At 42.5% G+C, this 20,579-nt stretch overlaps 1 protein-coding gene across 3 annotated transcripts in view; it reads left to right on the top strand.

The window, feature by feature from the left end:
- LOC112238181 (netrin-G1-like) overlaps positions 1–20,579 on the top strand; it is a 150,703-nt gene that overhangs the window by 69,866 nt on the left and 60,258 nt on the right. The gene's annotated exons all lie outside the window — the stretch shown is intronic.

The raw sequence follows: 20,579 nt of genomic DNA, 5'->3' as shown, positions 1-20,579 counted from the left end.
GCCTCTGATCTGGAGGTTCTGGAGGACTCACTAAACAGAGAACATCCCTGGTCATCCCTTCTAGCCTCTGATCTGGAGGACTCACTAAACAGAGAACATCCCTGGTCATCCCTACTGCCTCTGATCTGGAGGACTCACTAAACAGAGAACATCCCTGGTCATCCCCCTTCTAGCCTCTGATCTGGAGGACTCACTAAACAGAGAACATCCCTGGTCATCCCTTCTCTGGAGCCTCTGATCTGGAGGACTCACTAAACAGAGAACATCCCTGGTCATCCCTTCTAGCCTCTGATCTGGAGGACTCACTAAACAGAGAACATCCCTGGTCATCCCTTCTAGCCTCTGATCTGGAGGACTCACTAAACAGAGAACATCCCTGGTCATAGCCCTTCTGGAGCCATCCCTGATCCTCTGATCTCTGGAGGACTCACTAAACAGAGAACATCCCTGGTCATCCCTTCTAGCCTCTGATCTGGAGGACTCACTAAACAGAGAACATCCCTGGTCATCCCTTCTAGCCTCTGATCTGGAGGACTCACTAAACAGAGAACATCCCTGGTCATCCCTTCTAGCCTCTGATCTGGAGGACTCACTAAACAGATAACATACCTGGTCGTCCCTACTGCCTCTGATCTGGAGGACTCACTGATCTAAACAGAGAACATCCCTGGTCATCCCTACTGCCTCTAATCTGGAGGACTCACTAAACAGAGAACATCCCTGGTCGAACATCCCTATCTGGAGGACTGAACATCCCCTCTAATCTGGAGGACTCACTAAACAGAGAACATCCCTGGTCGTCCCTACTGCCTCTGATCTGGAGGACTCACTAAACAGAGAACATCCCTGGTCATCCCTACTGCCTCTGATCTGGAGGACTCACTAAACAGAGAACATCCCTGGTTGTCAAAACAATGTAATAAAAAAGGAAATGTTACCATCTGGTTTGCTAAATATCAGGAATTTGATGTATATCATTGACTTCTACGTTGTACTTTTACTCAAGTATGACAATTTAGTACTTTTCCCACCCCTGTACTTACAGTGCCTTGCGAAAGTATTCGCCCCCCTTGAACTTTGCGACCTGTTGCCACATTTCAGGCTTCAAACATAAAGATATAAAACTGTATTTTTTTGTGAAAATCAACAACAAATGGGACACAATCATGAAGTGGAACGACATTTATTGGATATTTCAAACCTTTTTAACAAATCAAAAACTGAAAAAATGGGCGTGCAAAATTATTACATTTAAAATACTGAAAATATTATTAGACTTTTATTCAAGTAGCATTTCACTTGGTGACTTTCACTTTTACCGGAGTTAATTTTATATTTAAATATATATATAAAAGTATCTTTACTTTAATTCAAGTCTGACAATTTAATACTTTTGTCCACCTTTCTCCTCCCAAACCTGATAAGGATAGAGTCAGATCAGTGAAGTTGGGAGGAAGTTCAGCTGCCACTTATAGTCTTTCAGAAGCACCCTGCTTTGTCACACCTCATTCCAGTCTTCCTGGCAATGATATGACAGGGTCCATATGGTTCTTGCCTCAAAAAACAATTATAGACTTTGAATAATTCATTAAAGCATTTTGCAACTCAAAGTGGATGATAAATCTACGTGTGGAAAAACAGCATGTTTTGTTAGTTTGACAGTCAGACAGTCGTTACTCGTAGGCCTGACAATAGTAATGACACTATATGTATAACTGAGTGTTTTTCACATGTAACTCTTGTATTGTACTACGTTCTGCAAGTCATTAGACGCTGTGGACTAATCAACCACACAAAGTAAACATTTCAAATGTCTCACTTTTCAACATGTCACTCCTTTTTCCTCACTAGCATTTCACTCGGTATAACATCTGCTAGCAGTAAAACAGTAAAACAGTCTCATGACTGTTTTACTGTGTGTGTGTGTGTGTAATAATGTGTGTGTGTGTGTATGGTCAGGCATGCACAGATCCGTAATGTGCTAATATTGTGTCTCCCTCTCCATCACTCCCCATTTCCCTCTCTCCCTCCCCTCCCCTCCCTCCTCTCTATCCCTCTCTCTCGCTCCCCATCTCCCTCTCTCCCTCCCCTCCCTCCTCTCTCTTGCTCTCCCTCTCTCCTCTCCATCGCTCCCCATCTCCCTCTCTCCCTCCTCTCTATCGCTCTCTCTCGCTCCCCCCCTCCCTCCTCTCCATCGCTCCCCATCTCCCTCTCTCCCTCCCTCCCTCCCTCCCTCCTCTCTTGCTCCCCTCCTCCTCTCCATCGCTCCCCATCTCCCTCTCTCCCTCCCCTCCCTCCCTCTCTCTTGCTCCCCCCCTCCCTCCTCTCCATCGCTCCCCATCTCCTCTCTCCCTCTCCCCTCCCTCCCCTCTCTCTTGCTCCCCCCCTCTCTCCTCTCCATCGCCCTCTCTCCCTCCCCTCCCTCCTCTCTCTTGCTCCCCCTCTCTCCTCTCCATCGCTCCCCATCTCTCCCTCTCTCCTCCCCCTCCCTCCTCCTCTCTTGCTCCCCCTCCCTCCTCTCCATTGCTCCCCATCTCCCTCTCTCCCTCCTCTCTCTTGCTCCCCCTCTCTCCTCTCCATCGCTCCCCATCTCCCTCTCTCCCTCCTCTCTATCGCTCTCTCTCGCTCCCCCTCCCTCCTCTCCATCGCTCCCCCTCTCTCTCGATTCAATTTCATTTTTTAAAGGCTTTGTTGGCATGTGAAACATTTGTTTATATTTCCAAAGTGAAATAGATCATATACAAAAGTGAAATAAACTTTACAAAAATGTAATATTAATGACAAACTGACCAAATTTCCAAAATAATAAAGACATTTCAAATGTCATATTAAGTGCAGATAGTTAAAGTAGAAAAGGGAAAATAAATAAGCATAAATATGGGTTGTATTTACAATGGTGTTTGTTATTCACTGGTTGACCTTTTCTTGTGGCAACAGGTCACACATCTTGCTGCTGTGATGGCACACTGTGGAATTTTACCCAATAGATATGGAAGTTTATCCAAATTGGGTATGGTATCAAATTCTTTGTGGGTCTGTGTAATCTAAAGGGAAATATGTGTCTCTAATATGGTCATACATTTGGCAGGAGGTTAGAAAGTGCAGCTCTGTTTCCACCTCATTTTGTGGGCAGTGTGCACATAACCTGTCTTCTCTTGAGAGCCATGTCTGCCTACGACAGTCTTTCTCAATAACAATGCTATGCTCACAGAGTCTGTACATAGTCAAAGCTTTCCTTAAGTTTGGGTCAGTCACAGTGGTCAGGTATTCTGCCGCTGTGTACTCTCTGTTTAGGGCCAAAGAGCATTCTAATTGCTCTGTTTTTTTGTTAATTCTTTCCAATGTGCCAAGTAATAATGTTCTCTCTCTCTCTCTCTCGTGAACCACTATACTGCATTTTTAACAGGGAACACTAGCTCTCTCTCTCTCTTTTGAACCACTATACTGCATTTTTAACAGGGACGTTAGCATAAGGAAGCCTTTACATGTGCGAACACCTAGCTCAAATTATAGAGGTCGGATCAAAACGAGATTATACCGATTCAACAACCAAATGGTGAATCAAATATGGTGACCATTGGACTTACCAATGGTCATACTGAATGTTTTTTTTTTTTTTCAATTTCTGACAATTAGACCATCTTTTTCAGCCGAATCTCCTAGTTCTAAGAAGTCCAGGTTACTCTCTCTGGTACTAAAAGGCCTCTGGGGAACTCTAGAACTCTATTCATGCCCCAATGGGACAATGACACACACAGATAATACATTTGGTGCAGAACAGGTAATACTTACCCCAGTGGGAAAACATAACAAGTAAATACTCCATTTGGTTACAGTACAGCTCAGTTAGAACTTGTGTGAGTCCCAAATGGCACCCTATTCCCTATATAGTGCACTACCTTTGTCAAAATTAGTACACTATAAAGGCAATGGCGTGTCATTTAGGTCCCAGCCTTGACCCTACAGACAGTACAGCTGGGACTGTGGTACTGTAAAGGCTGTTGGTATTCCTGTGTATCCACTGTCTCGACGGAGAGCTTATGTTGATGTGTTTCCCCTCTGTCTCTCATTCATTATTTAGGTGGACAGAAAAAGGCCCTAATGAGTACTAATTAAACATCAGAGACTGACTGGTGTGTGTGTGTGTGTGTGTGTGTGTGTGTGTGTGTGTGAGAGAGAGGGAGATAAGAAAGGTATTAAATATGTGTGTTTGTGAAAGAGAGAACTTTGGCAATGTTAACATCAAATCAAATTTTATTTGTCACATACACATGGTTAGCAGATGTTAATGCGAGTGTAGCGAAATGCTTGTGCTTCTAGTTCCGACAATGCAGTAATAACCAACAAGTAATCTAACTAACAATTCCAAAACTACTGTCTTATACACAGTGTAAGGGGATAAAGAATATGTACATAAGGATATATGAATGAGTGATGGTACAGAGCAGCATAGGCAAGATACAGTAGATGGTATCGAGTACAGTATATACATATGAGATGAGTATGTAAACAAAGTGGCATAGTTAGTGGCTAGTGATACATGTATTACATAAGGATACAGTTGATGATATAGAGTACAGTATATACGTATGCATATGAGATGAATAATGTAGGGTAAGTAACATTATATAAGGTAGCATTGTTTAAAGTGGCTAGTGATATATTTACATCATTTCCCATCAATTCCCATTATTAAAGTGGCTGGAGTTGAGTCAGTGTCAGTGTGTTGGCAGCAGCCACTCAATGTTAGTGGTGGCTGTTTAACAGTCTGATGGCCTTGAGATAGAAACTGTTTTTCAGTCTCTCGGTCCCAGCTTTGATGCGCCTGTACTGACCTCGCCTTCTGGATGATAGCGGGGTGAACAGGCAGTGGCTCGGGTGGTTGATGTCCTTGATGATCTTTATGGCCTTCCTGTAACATCGGGTGGTGTAGGTGACCTGGAGGGCAGGTAGTTTGCCCCCGGTGATGCGTTGTGCAGACCTCACTACCCTCTGGAGAGCCTTACGGTTGAGGGCGGAGCAGTTGCCGTACCAGGCGGTGATACAGCCCACCAGGATGCTCTCGATTGTGCATCTGTAGAAGTTTGTGAGTGCTTTTGGTGACAAGCCGAATTTCTTCAGCTTCCTGAGGTTGAAGAGGCGCTGCTGCGCCTTCTTCACGATGCTGTCTGTGTGAGTGGACCAATTCAGTTTGTCTGTGATGTGTACCCCGAGGAACTTAAAACTTGCTACCCTCTCCACTACTGTTCCATCGATGTGGATAGGGGGGTGTTCCCTCTGCTGTTTGCTGAAGTCCACAATCATCTCCTTAGTTTTGTTGACGTTGAGTGTGAGGTTATTTTCCTGACACCACACTCCGAGGGCCCTCACCTCCTCCCTGTAGGCCGTCTCGTCGTTGTTGGTAATCAAGCCTACCACTGTTGTGTCGTCCGCAAACTTGATGATTGAGTTGGAGGCGTGCGTGGCCACGCAGTCGTGGGTGAACAGGGAGTACAGGAGAGGGCTCAGAACGCACCCTTGTGGGGCCCCAGTGTTGAGGATCAGCGGGGAGGAGATGTTGTTGCCTACCCTCACCACCTGGGGGCGGCCCGTCAGGAAGTCCAGTACCCAGTTGCACAGGGCGGGGTCGAGACCCAGGGTCTCGAGCTTGATGACGAGCTTGGAGGGTACTATGGTGTTGAATGCCGAGCTGTAGTCAATGAACAGCATTCTCACATAGGTATTCCTCTTGTCCAGATGGGTTAGGGCAGTGTGCAGTGTGGTTGAGATTGCATCGTCTGTGGACCTATTTGGGCGGTAAGCAAATTGGAGTGGGTCTAGGGTATCAGGTAGGGTGGAGGTGATATGGTCCTTGACTAGTCTCTCAAAGCACTTCATGATGACGGAAGTGAGTGCTACGGGGCGGTAGTCGTTTAGCTCAGTTACCTTAGCTTTCTTGGGAACAGGAACAATGGTGGCCCTCTTGAAGCATGTGGGAACAGCAGACTGGTATAGGGATTGATTGAATATGTCCGTAAACACACCGGCCAGCTGGTCTGCGCATGCTCTGAGGGCGCGGCTGGGGATGCCGTCTGGGCCTGCAGCCTTGCGAGGGTTAACACGTTTAAATGTCTTACTCACCTCGGCTGCAGTGAAGGAGATGTGAAGGAGATGAAGGAGATGCATGTTTTCGTTGCAGGCCGTGTCAGTGGCACTGTATTGTCCTCAAAGTGGGCAAAAAAGTTATTTAGTCTGCCTGGGAGAAAAACATCCTGGTCCGTGACTGGGCTGGATTTCTTCCTGTAGTCCGTGATTGACTGTAGACCCTGCCACATGCCTCTTGTGTCTGAGCCGTTGAATTGAGATTCTACATTGTCTCTGTACTGACGCTTAGCTTGTTTGATAGCCTTGCGGAGGGAATAGCTGCACTGTTTGTATTCGGTCATGTTACCAGACACCTTGCCCTGATTAAAAGCAGTGGTTCGCGCTTTCAGTTTCACGCGAATGCTGCCATCAATCCACGGTTTCTGGTTAGGGAATGTTTTAATCGTTGCTATGGGAACGACATCTTCAACGCACGTTCTAATGAACTCGCACACCGAATCAGCGTATTCGTCAATATTGTTATCTGACGCAATACGAAACATATCCCAGTCCACGTGATGGAAGCAGTCTTGGAGTGTGGAGTCAGCTTGGTCGGACCAGCGTTGGACAGACCTCAACGTGGGAGCCTCTTGTTTTAGTTTCTGTCTGTAGGCAGGGATCAACAAAATGGAGTCGTGGTCAGCTTTTCCGAAAGGGGGGCGGGGCAGGGCCTTATATGCGTCGCGGAAGTTAGAGTAACAATGATCCAAGGTCTTTCCACCCCTGGTTGCGCAATCGATATGCTGATAAAATTTAGGGAGTCTTGTTTTCAGATTAGCCTTGTTAAAATCCCCAGCTACAATGAATGCAGCCTCCGGATAAATGGTTTCCAGTTTGCAAAGAGTTAAATAAAGTTCGTTCAGAGCCATCGATGTGTCTGCTTGGGGGATATATACGGCTGTGATTATAATCGAAGAGAATTCTCTTGGTAGATAATGCGGTCTACATTTGATTGTGAGGAATTCTAAATCAGGTGAACAGAAGGATTTGAGTTCCTGTATGTTTCTTTCATCACACCGTGTCACGTTAGCCATAAGGCATACGCCCCCGCCCCTCTTCTTACCAGAAAGATGTTTGTTTCTGTCGGCGCGATGCGTGGAGAAACCTATTGGCTGCACCGCCTCGGATAGCGTCTCTCCAGTGAGCCATGTTTCTGTGAAGCAAAGAACGTTACAGTCTCTGATGTCCCTCTGGAATGCTGCCCTTGCTCGGATTTCATCAACCTTGTTGTCAAGAGACTGGACATTGGCAAGAAGAATGCTAGGGAGTGGTGCACGGTGTGCCCGTCTCCGGAGTCTGACCAGAAGACCGCCTCGTTTCCCTCTTTTTCAGAGTCGTTTTTTTGAGTCGCTGCATGGGATCCACTCCGTTGTCCTGTTTGTAAGGCAGAACACAGGATCCGCGTCGCGAAAAACATATTCTTGGTCGTACTGATGGTGAGTTGATGCTGATCTTTTATTCAGTAGTTCTTCTCGACTGTATGTAATGAAACCTAAGATGACCTGGGGTACTAATGTAAGAAATAACACGTAAAAAAACAAAAAACTGCATAGTTTCCTAGGAACGCGAAGCGAGGCGGCCATCTCTGTCGGCGCCGGAAGTTAAGTAACATATGGTTCCCATGCCGATAAAGCCCTTCAATTGAAAAAAATGAATTGAATTGAGAACTGTGTGTGCAAACGCTCGTGTGTGTGTGTGTTTATTAGGATAGTAAACACCAGCAGTAATTTAAACCTTACTTGCTGTCAATCTGGTCAGAACTGTTATGCCGGACAGCCTTGATCCCATAGGTGGCACAAGTACCCCCTCTGATTGGTCCTGTTTTAAAACATTTAAATATGTTTTTTTATTTTTTATTTATTCATGTTTTTGTGACTGGTTACAGGAAACTAAACGTTTGTCGCGTGTCACTGCCTCACAGGAGCGCCATCTTTAAAAAAAAATATTCATATTATTATATAATATAATATTAATAATATTCATATGTGCTTTTTGGCAGAAATTCCTTCTGGATCATGTGAACATTCATGTGCAGAACAAACTTGTAGGCAATCTGTAAATACGAATACAATTGTTAAATTACGAGCCACGTTGGTTTAGCTATGGATAAAGGCAGGAAAACTTCCCGCTAGCCATGATTGGCTGAGATGAGTGGTCTGGATATGCCGAGAGATGAGTTCGGATTAGTCTTCCATGTAGCATGCTTCTGTCTACACCATGAGCTTTGTAGGTAATCCTTTCCAACGCAGCTTTTTGAAAGATAGCACATAGAACTGCATATGTGTTGCTCTGGAGGACCAAGTTTTGAAATCAATGGAATTAGAGTATGATAGCTAAGAAGATGGAGAAAAGAGAATACACAGAAGGCTGTTGTATAAAACACCATTCTCCGGATTACATCTTCAAACTAAGGGCAACCATGGCATCCGTGACAGAGGGGGACAAGCGTCTATCCATGTATACGGGTAAGAGAGTCTAGCTAGCTACATTTTCAGATATTACACATTTCTAATTTTGTCAGAAAGCCGTTTAAATTTCAAGTTAAAGTGTACTGTTAGCTAGTCTCTCTGGTACATCTCGACAACAGCCAGTGAAATTGCGCCAAATTCAAAACAACAGAAATCCCATAATTAAAATTCCTCAAACATACAAGTATTTTACAACATTTTAAAGATAAACTTCTTGTAAATCAAATCAAATCAAATCAAATCAAATTTTATTTGTCACATACACATGGTTAGCAGATGTTAATGCGAGTGTAGCGAAATGCTTGTGCTTCTAGTTCCGACAATGCAGTAATAACGAACAAGTAATCTAACTAACAATTCCAAAAAAAACTACTGTCTTATACACAGTTTAAGGGGATAAAGAATATGTACATAAGGATATATGAATGAGTGATGGTACAGAGCAGCATAGGCAATATACAGTAGATGATATCGAGTACAGTATATACATATGAGATGAGTATGTAAACCAAGTGGCATAGTTAAAGTGGCTAGTGATACATGTATTACATAAGGATGCAGTCGATGATATAGAGTACAGTATCTACGTATGCATATGAGATGAATAATGTAGGGTAAGTAACATTATATAAGGTAGCATTGTTTAAAGTGGCTAGTGATATATTTACATCATTTCCCATCAATTCCCATGATTAAAGTGGCTAGAGTAGAGTCAGTGTCATTGACAGTGTGTTGGCAGTAGCCACTCAATGTTAGTGGTGGCTGTTTAACAGTCTGATGGCCTTGAGATAGAAGCTGTTTTTCAGTCTCTCGGTCCCAGCTTTGATGCACCTGTACTGACCTCGCCTTCTGGATGACAGCGGGGTGAACAGGCAGTGGCTCGGGTGGTTGATGTCCTTGATGATCTTTATGGCCTTCCTGTAGCATCGGGTGGTGTAGGTGTCCTGGAGGGCAGGTAGTTTGCCCCCGGTGATGCGTTGTGCAGACCTCACTACCCTCTGGAGAGCCTTACGGTTGAGGGCGGTGCAGTTGCCATACCAGGCGGTGATACAGCCCGCCAGGATGCTCTCGATTGTGCATCTGTAGAAGTTGAGGTTAGTGTGAGGTTATTTTCCTGACACCACACTCCGAGGGCCCTCACCTCCTCCCTGTAGGCCGTCTCGTCGTTGTTGGTAATCAAGCCTACCACTGTTGTGTCGTCCGCAAACTTGATGATTGAGTTGGAGGCGTAACCATAGTGTCCGATTTCAAAAAGGCTTTACTGCGAAAGCACACAATGCGATTATGTTAGGTCAGCACCTAGTCATAGAAAACCATACAGCCATTTTTCCAGCCAAAGAGAGGAGTCACAAAAGCAGAAATTGAGATAAAATTAAATCACTAACCTTTGATGATCTTCATCAGATGACACTCATAGGATTTCATGTTACACAATACATGTATGTTTTGTTCGATAAAGTTCACATTTATATCCAACATTCTCAGTTTACATTGGCGCGTTATGGTGAGAAATGCATGGTCTCAAACAAACACCTGGTGAAAGTGCAGAGAGCCACATCAAATTACAGAAATACTCATCATAAACATTGATAAACGATACAAGTGTTAAACATACGAATAAAGATACATTTCTCCTTAATGCAACCGCTGTGTCAGATTTCAAAAAGGCTTTATGGAGAAAGCACATTGCGATTATGTTAGGCCTGCACCTAGCCACAGAAACACATACAGCCGTTTTCCAGCCAAGGAGAGTGTCACAAACGTCAGAAATAGCATTAAAATTAATCACTTACCTTTGATGATCTTCATCTGGTGGCACTCCCAGGTCTCCATGTTAGACAATAAATGTTTGTTTTGTTCAATAATGTCCCTCTTTATGACCAAATACCCGCTTTTTGTTCGCACATTTTGTCCAGTAACCCGAATGCTTAAGGCGCATGCAGACAAAAAGTTTTTAAAGTACAATATAAGTTAGTAGAAACATGCCAAACAATGTTTAAAATCAATCCTCCGGTTGTTTTTATCATAAATAATAAATAATATTTCAACCGGACAAAAGCTTCGTCAATAGGAAAGGAGAAACAAGAAAGGCGCATTCCCAATCAGGCGCATGGCTGATGAATGGAAATTTACACTTGTCACCGGTTGAAAGTGCAGTACCTCCCTCATTTTTCAGAGTAAAAGCCTGAAACAATGCCTAAAGACTGGCCATATGTAGAGGAAGCCACAGAGCTTGTGAACGGGGTCCTAAGTCTTTGTATGGTGGATAGGCTTTCAATGGAAAAACAGCCTTTCCAAATAATAGTACTTCCTGGATGGATTTTCCTCGGGTTTTCGCCTGGGTTTTCTAGCTTTGAGTCTCTACATTTATTGATTGTAAAAAAAACACAATTTCAAATTTTGCTACACATTTCAGTGGGTCACATTTGTTGTTTCTCTGTAAAACTACTAGCCACCTAGCAATTTAATAAAATTGGCTTTAGCTTGCAAAGATATTTATTTTCTATTTTTTTTAATCTTTTTTTTACCGTTATTTTACCAGGTAAGTTGACTGAGAACACATTCTCATTTACAGCAACGACCTGGGGAATAGTTACAGGGGAGAGGAGGGGGATGAATAAGCCAATTGTAAGCTGGGGATGATTAGTTGACCATGATGGTATGAGGGACAGCTTGGGAATTTAGCCAGGACACCGGGGTTAACGCCCCTACTCTTATGATAAGTGCCATGGGATCGTTAAAGAGTCAGGGCACCTCTTTAACGTCCCGTTTAACGACCCGTTTATATGTTCCCAATCTCCCAGCCTCTTAAAACTTGTTAAGGCGATGGGTTCCCCTACAGGAACTCCACCCCCCCCATCCAGCTGAAAAGGTGGCGCAGGGAATGCAAAAATATTCTTTAGAAATATTTAACCTCCACACATTAACAAGTCCAATACCTCAAATGAAAGATAAACACCTTGTTCATCTACCCAGCGGGTCAGATTTTTAAAATGTTTTACGGAGAAACACAACATATATTTATGTTAGACCACCACCAAACCAAAGAAAAAACGTAGCCATTTTTTCCAGCAAAAGATAAAAATCAGGATTTAAAAAAAAATCAATCACTAATCTCTTGACAATCTTCATCAGATGACAGTCATATGACATGTTACACAGTACATTTATGTTTTGTTCGATAATATGCATTTTATATCCATAAATCTTGGTCTACATTGACGCCATGTTCAGAAAATCCTCCAAAATATCCGGAGGAATTATAGAAAGCTACGCCAGATAACAGAAATACTCATCATAAACTTTGACTAAAGGTACATGTTCTACATATAATTAAAGATACACTGGTTCTTAATGCAACCGCTGTGTCACATTTTTTTTTATGTTACGGAAAAAGCCTAACATTGCAATAATCTGAGACGGCGCGCAGACGTAACAATATTTCTCCGCCATGTTGGAGTCAACAGAAATACAAAATTACAACATAAATATTCCCTTACCTTTGATGATCTTTCATCAGAATGTAGTGCAAGGAGTCCTAGTTCCACAATAAATCGTTTTGTTTCATAATGTTCAATTCTAGTGTCCAAGTAGCAGCATTTGCTACCACTTTCAGCTCAAATGCCCAAAAAATGACTTCTGGTCCAGGATAACTTTGCATCAAAACTTCCAAATGACATATTACAGGTTGAAGAAACTGGTCAAACTAAGTGCAGAATCAATCTTCAGGATGTTATAATCATATATATATATCCAATAGCATTCCAACCGGATCATTCGTTTTCATCTGGGGCTGATTGGAACAGCCGAAGCACTCAAAGGCAAACGCGCCACAACAAATGGCATCCTTTTGCGACACCAACTACTTTCCTTCCCATTAGGTCAAAGTTCACAGCAAATGCTCCATTACACTTTCTACTGAATGAGGACATCTAGTGGAAGACATAGGACGTGTTTCCAGATCCATAACTTGTTGGGAAGGGAGGGGGCGATGATGTCAAAGTTGCCCCAACTTTCAGGATTTCAAAACTTGTATGGAAGATTGCCTGCTCTGTGAGTTCTGTTATACTCACAGACATAATTCAAACTGTTTTAGAAACTTCAGATTGTTTTCTATCCAATATTAATAATAATATGCATATATTAGCAATTTAGGACAGATTTTGATGCAGTTCACTATGGGCACGCTTTTCATCCAAAGTGGAAATACTGCCCCCTATCTCTAACTGGTTTTAACTAGCTACCAATAATCCATTTCAGGCTATCAATTAAGTTAGAGTAGCTAGCTTGTAGCTTGTAAAACCATCTTATCTGACATGCCTGCTGGCAAGGTTAGTAGACTTTAGAAAAACAAACAATAACTAAATGTACCGAGTAAGACTCACATTCCTTACAATCATTTACCCAGATTTTACCCAGCAGTTTTTTTTCTTTAATAAATAACCACCAATCAGGAGGATACAGATATCTCAAGAGGTATGCTTAGATATGCAGAAAAAGGAAACATATTTTTACATAGAATTAAGTCAAGTTTTAATCGAACACAAAGTTATGTTCATGTCACTGTTAAATCCCTCATGGTTATCTGACAAGCAGAGAATGAAATCTATCTCCTCACTATTGATGGGATATTTAACTGAGGCTTTGCAAACCATACTTTGGTACTGAAGAGGATACTGCAGATACTGTAAACTTAAGATTTAAAAACTCAGATTTATTATTTTACATCTGCATCATCAAGAAGACAGGATGTCCTAAACCCAGTATGTTGTTATGTTTATTATACTATCTTTACAATTTCTGAGAGAGTTGAATTGAAGTCAAGGTTTTAGTAGCTCTGAGAAAAATACACCCTGTATGTGAGGATGTGATTTGAGTCGAACATTCCCTGAGGTGAAAGAGGAAAATTACACAGATATCCACTAGGTGCCAATCTATAAGCAGGTCTCCCAGAGAGTGATGCTTAATGTCACTGTCATGGTTAACAGCTCAAATATCTTAATGTTCTCTTCGAAGTGTTATTTTAGCTAGGAGACGGCGAGAGAGAGGGAAGGAAGGTAGGAGAGAGCGAGTGGGAGAGAGAAGGAGAGATGGAGATGGAGAAGGAGAAAGAGGCAGGGAAGGTGGGACGGAGGGAGTTGCTCAGCAACACAACAACACAGCTGCCCTCATGCACCAGGCAGCCAGGCAGTAGTTGAAATCAAACCTAGACCTCAGCTTTACTGTACCAAATATCTGTTTGTTTTTCCCATTGGAGAAAGAATGGAGTGTGACTAAAGTGGGAGTAGTTTATCTGCATGATAAACTAACCCCACAAAATATAATTTGTTATTCCAAATTTGCTATTCCTCTGGACATTTCCAAAAGCACCTGTTTTCACTATTTACAGTGGTTTGTGAAAGTATTCACCCCCCTTGACATTTTTCCTATTTTGTTGCCTTACAACCTGAAATTAAAATAGTTTTTTTTTTTTTTTTGGGGGGTTGTATCATTTGTTTACACAACATGCCTACCACTTTAAAAATGTAAATTCTTTTTATTTGTTTATTTCACCTTTATTTAACCAGGTAGGCCAGTTGAGAACACCTTTTTAACCAGGTAGGCCAGTTGAGAACACCTTTTTAACCAGGTAGGCCAGTTGAGAACACCTTTATTTAACCAGGTAGGCCAGTTGAGAACACCTTTATTTAACCAGGTAGGCCAGTTGAGAACACCTTTATTTAACCAGGTAGGCCAGTTGAGAACACCTTTATTTAACCAGGTAGGCAAGTTGAGAACAAGTTCTCATTTACAACTGCGACCTGGCCAAGATAAAGCAAAGCAGTGCGACAAAGACAACAACACAGAGTTACACATTAACAAACATACAGTCAATAACACAATAGAAAAAAATCTATGTACAGTGTGTGCAAATGTAGAAGAGTAGGGAGGTAAAGGCAATAAATAGGCCATAGATGCAAAATAATTAGAATTTAGCATTAACACTGGAGTGATAGATGTGCAGATGGTGATGTGTAAGTAGAGATACTGGGGTACAAAAGAGCAAGAGGATAAATAACAATATGGAGATGAGGTAGTTGGGTGTAATATTTACAGATTGGCCGAGTACAGGTACAGTGATTGATAAGCTGCTCTGACAGCTGATGCTTAAAGTTAGAGAGGGATGCATAAGTCTCCAGCTTCAGAGATTTTTGCAATTCGTTCCAGTCATTGGCAGCAGAGAACTAGAAGGAAAGGCGGCCAAAGGAAGTGTTGGCTTTGGGGATGACCAGTGAAATATACCTGCTGGAGCGTGTGCTACGGGTGGGTGTTGCTATGGTGACCAGTGAAATATACCTGCTGGAGCGTGTGCTACGGGTGGGTGTTGCTATGGTGACCAGTGAGCTGAGATAAGGCGGGGCTTTACCTAGCAAAGACTTATAGATGACCTGGAGCCAGTGGGTTTGGCGACGAATATGTAGCGAGGGCCAGCCAACAAGAGCATACAGGTCGCAGTGGTGGGTAGTATATGGGGCTTTGGTGACAAAACAGATGACTACATCCAGTTTGCTGAGTAGAATGTTGGAGGCTATTTTGTAAATGACATCGTCAAAGTCAAGGATTGGCAGGATAGTCTGTTTTACGAGGGTATGATTGGCAGCATGAGTGAAGGAGGTTTTGTTGCAAAATGGGATGCCGATTCTAGATTTAATTTTGGATGAGAGATGATTAATGTGAGTCTGGAAGGAGAGTTTACAGTCTAGCCAGACACCTAGGTATTTGTAGTTGTCTTCATATTCTAAGTCAAAACCGTCCAGAGTAGTGATGCTAGTCGGCAGGTGCGGGCAGAAATTGGTTGAAGAGCATGCATTTGGTTTTACTAGCATTTAAAAGCAGTTGGAGGCCCCCAAAGGAGTTTTGTATGGCGTTGAAGCTCGTTTGGAGGTTTGTTAACACAGTGTAAAAAGAAGGGCCAGATGTATACAGAATGTCTGCGTAGAGGTGGATCAGAGAATCACCAGCAGCAAGAGCAACATCATTGAAATATACAGAGAAAAGAGTCGGCCCGAGAATTGAACCCTGTGGCACCCCAATAGAGACTGCCAGAGGTCCGGACAACAGGCCGTCCGATTTGATACACTGAACTCTATCTGAGAAGTAGTTGGTGAACCAGGCGAGGCAGACATATTAGAAACTAAGGCTATAGGGTCTGCCGGTAAGAATATGGTGATTGACAGATTCGGAAAGTCTTGGCCAGGTCAATGAAGACGGCTGCACAGTACTGTCTTTTATCGATGGCTGTTATGATATCGATTAGGACCTTGGGCGTGGCTGAGGTGCACCCATGACCAGCTCAGAAACCAGATTGCATAGTGGAGAAGGTAAGGTAGGATTCGAAATGGTCGGTGATCTGTTTGTTAATGTGGCTTTCGAAGATTTTAGAAAGGCAGGGCAGGATGGATATAGGTCTGTAGCAGTTTGGGTCTAGAGCATCTCCCCCTTTGAAGATGGGGATGACCGATACGAAAGAGATGTTGAACAGGCTAGTAATAGGGGTTGCAACAATTTCGGCAGATAATTTTAGAAGGAGAGGGTCCAGATTGTCTAGCCCAGCTGATTTGTAGGGATCTAGATTTTGCAGCTCTTTGAGAACATCAGCTGTCTGGATTTGGATGAAGGAGAAGCGGGGGGGGGGGCTTGGGCAAGTTGATGCAGGGGGTGTAGAGCTCTTTGCCGGTGTAGAGGTAGCCAGGTGGAAAGCATGGCCTGCCATAGAAACAAACAAAAACCTGAAAACTTGAGTGTGCAAGTCTCTTGGGGTATTTCTCTATAAGCTTGGCACATCTAGCCACTGGGATTTTTGACCATTCTTCAAGGAAAAATGCTCCAGCTCCTTCAAGTGTGATTGGTTCCACTGGTGTACAGCAATCTTTAAGTCATACCACAGATTCTCAATAGGATTGAGTTCTGGGCTTTGACTTGGCCATTCCAAGACATTTAAATGTTTCCCCTTAAACCACTCAAGTGTTGCTTTAGCAGTATGCTTGGGGTCATTGTTCTGCTGGAAGGTGAACCTCCGCCCCAGTCTCAAATCTCTGGAAGACTGAAACAGGTTTCCCTCAAGAATATCCCTGTATTAGCGCCATCCATCATTCCTTCAATTCTGACCAGTTTCCCAGTCCCTGCCAATGAAAAATATCCCCACGGCATGATGCTGCCACCACCACGCTTCACTGTGGGGATGGTGTTCTCAGGGTGCTGCGAGGTGTTGGGTTTGCGCCAGACATAGCATTTTTAGTTGATGGCCAAAAAGCTAAATTTTAGTCTCATCTGACCAGAGTACCTTCTTCCATATTTTTGGAGTGTCCCCCACATGCCTTTTATGCGAACACCAAAAATGTTTGCCTATTTTCTTTTTTAAGCAATGTCTTTTTCTGGCCTCTCTTCCTTAAAGCCCAGCTCCGGAGTGTACGGCTTAAAGGACAGATACTCCATTCTCTGCTGTGGAGCTTTGCAGCTCCTTCAGGGTTATCTTTGGTCTCTTTGTTGCCTCTCTGATTAATGCCCTCCTTGCCTGGTCTGTGAGTTTTGGTGGGCGGCCCTCTCTTGGCAGGTTTGTTGTGGTGCCATATTCTTTCCATTTTTTAATAATGGATTTAATGGTGCTCCTTGGGATGTTCAAAGTTTCAGATATTTTTATATAACCCAACCCTGACCTGTTTGGACAGCTCCTTGGTCTTCATGGTGCCGCTTGCTTGGTGGTGCCCCTTGCTTAGTTACAGACTCTGGGGCCTATCAGAATAGGTGTATATATACTGAGGTCATGTGACAGATTATGTGGCACTTAGATTGCACACTGGTGGACTTTATTGCATGAGATCTTATTTAAGGGCTTCATAGCAAAGTGGGTGAATACATATGCACACATCACTTTTACGTTTTTAAATGTTGTACTTTTTTTTTAAACAAGTTATTTTTTTCATTTCACTTCACCAATTTGGACTATTTTGTGTATGTCCATTACATGAAATCCAAATAAAAATCAATTTAAATTACATGTTGTAATGCAACAAAATAGGAAAAACAGCAAGGGGGATGAAAACTTTTGCAAGGCACTGTACATCTCCCCCAGTCTGCTCCCTACTCCTCTGTAACTCTGACTTCATTGGGTGGTAGTCTAGTGGTTAAGAGGTTGGGCCAGTAACCAACAGGTTGTTGGTTTGAATCCCTGAGCTGACTATGTGAAATCTGTCAATGTGCCCATGAGCAAGACACTTAACCCTAATTGCTCCTTCTAAGTCGCTCTCGATGAGAGTGTCTACTAAATGACTCAAATGTAAATGAAAAAATAATCACACATAAAGAGGCATAATGCCTACATCAATACACACCCCTCCGTAATACCCTGTCATTGATACAAATCACAGCTGTGAAGCTGGAGCAGTCCGCCCACCATGCAAATAACATTTTAATTTCACTTCACTTGGAAAATTTAGAGCAGGGGAACACACAAACACACACACAGACACAGACAGACACTAATATTTATCCGGCAATTTGGGGAATGGAAAACATTATGGAGGGGCTGACGTTATATTTGTGAGGATGTAAGACGCAAACAATTTGCCCAGATATGTATTATATTTGTGTGTAGTGTGTGTAGTGTATGTAGCGTGTGTAGTGTGTGTAGCGTGTGTAGTGGGTGTAGTGTGTGTAGTGTGTGTAGCGTGTGTAGTGTATGTAGCGTGTGTAGTGTATTGGATTAGTAATACCCAGACGAATGAATTAAAAACAACGTTCCACCATTCAGAGAATGAGAAACGAGGTCTAATCGGACTCTTGAATTTCACGGTGACACAACATGGCACACCATAATGAGGTCTCAAGTCTCTCCCCAAATGTACTTCCAACAGATTTGAGAACCCCTCTAGAAAAATCACCCAGAGAAAACACCCCTCAGAGAGAACCTTTTGACTGGTTTTTAAGCCTCGACTGAAATGGTAATGTTACATATTGGCCCTAATTTTCTCATTCTGAAAAGATGGCCACTCGGAGTTACACATTGATCTTCTTTTTTTTTCATTATGTTGGCACTCAGACTGGATTTAGATGTTGGAGAGGAAGGTTACCAACAGTGTGGTGTGTTTTGACAGTAACAGAAATCGATCACACAGTGACTAAACCGTTTTCTTTGTTTTACGGCTACAAAGGGCATTGTGTTCCTGATAAACAGTGGTTGAAAAAAGTACCCAACTGTCATACTTGAGTTATAAGTATAGATACCTTTCAACTGTCATACTTGCATAGATACCTTTCATAGAAAGTTACTCATGGAACAGTGAAAAATACTACTTGAGTAAAAGTCTAAAAGTGTTTGGGTTCATATATACTAAAGTATCAAAAGTAAATGTACAATTATAAATCAATTAAAATTCCTTATATTAAGCAAACCAGATGGCACCATTTTCTTGTATTTCAAATGTTTGTATAGGCTGGGGCACAATCCAACATCTTACAAAAGACACGTGTTTAGTGAGTCCGCCAGGCCATAAGCAGTAGGAATGACCACGTGTTCTCCTGATAAGCGCTTGAATTTGAGAATTTCCTGTCCTGCTAAGCATTCAAAATGTAACGAGTACTTTTGGTTGTCAGGGAAAATGTATGGAGTAAAAAAAGTACAATATTTTCTTTAGGAATGTAGTGAAGTAAAAGATGTCAAAAATAAGTAGTAAAGTACAGATACCCCCACAAAACAAGTTAATTAAGAAGTACGTGTAATGAATACTCAGGGAGAAGGTGTAGATTCAAGCTCAGAGCCCTGCGGGGTCACAGGCAGGCAATGGTCATACACAGGTAGGGAAACAGGCGAATCAAAACTAGGACTGAAGGCTCTAACTGGTTCTCACAAACGAGATAGGAAAAGGCGTAGTCAAGTCAAAACGAAAAATACCTCACAAACAGAGTGAGCTGAACTCAATAAGGAGCTGATGAGACCAGGTGAGTAACTAACACAGGTGAAATCAATGAACAAAATGAAAGTCACCGCTTACCTTCTAGAACACAAAGAAACAGAGCTACGTTCCAGAACAGTAACAGAACGTAACAGAACACGAGTTTGACGAATAAAATAAATACAGGACCTTACAGTACTTTACACCACTGTGGAAATACCAACAGTGACACAGCAACAAATAGATATTAGACATCAGCTCACTGTCAATTCATTTGGAAATTGAAAAGCAAAACAACAACGGAGTGTAGTTAATAGTATATAACGCATCATGAGTCACAACCATGAAAGCAGTAGTACACCCACAGTAGAAAGGTTTGCATCCCAAATGGCACCTATTCCCTATTTTAGTGCACTACCTTTAACCAGGGCCTGTATTGAATAGGGTGCCATTTGGGCCTTAGTCTCTACAGCCACTTCAATGAGTCCCGCGCGTAAATGGAACGTTATTCCTTTTTTTATGCACGTTTCTCTGACCTTGAATTTAAGCATGAGAACAGCATTCAATTTACCCGCTACTCGTTCGGCTGGAGATCAAATAAATTAAACTGTGGCGGAGGTGTGTCTACAGAACCGACGTATTCTGACGTTGATTTAATTCTCTCATAATTCCACCACCTTTACGCGCGAGGAAACCATGAATAACGTCCAGTGAACATACCGGTTCCAGGTGGAAAAAACATCGACTTTATTTTTTTCCGCTGGAAATAACAGCATTCTCCCTGCACTGTAATATATAATTTGATAAGAGCTATTGATAAGAACTAGGTAAATGAGTAATCAGTTTGGATAAGGGAATTGTAAAATAAATGACTATCTATTTGACCTTATAATCGCTGGAGACAAATGTGAAACCAGTCATATTGCAGCAAACTGAATTATATCAACATGTCAACTTTCCCAACCTAAAGTTTATGAAATGCTCTGCCATTACACAGATGTTTAAATTGCACAGCCTTTTTACCTTGCAGGGATATGACTCTCGAATGTCTTGATTG

Source organism: Oncorhynchus tshawytscha, linkage group LG10, assembly GCF_018296145.1.
Source record: "Oncorhynchus tshawytscha isolate Ot180627B linkage group LG10, Otsh_v2.0, whole genome shotgun sequence".
Classification (NCBI taxonomy): Eukaryota; Metazoa; Chordata; class Actinopteri; order Salmoniformes; family Salmonidae; genus Oncorhynchus; species Oncorhynchus tshawytscha.
Note: the sequence above shows the minus strand (reverse complement) of the source record. Positions and strands in the feature narration are given on the sequence as shown.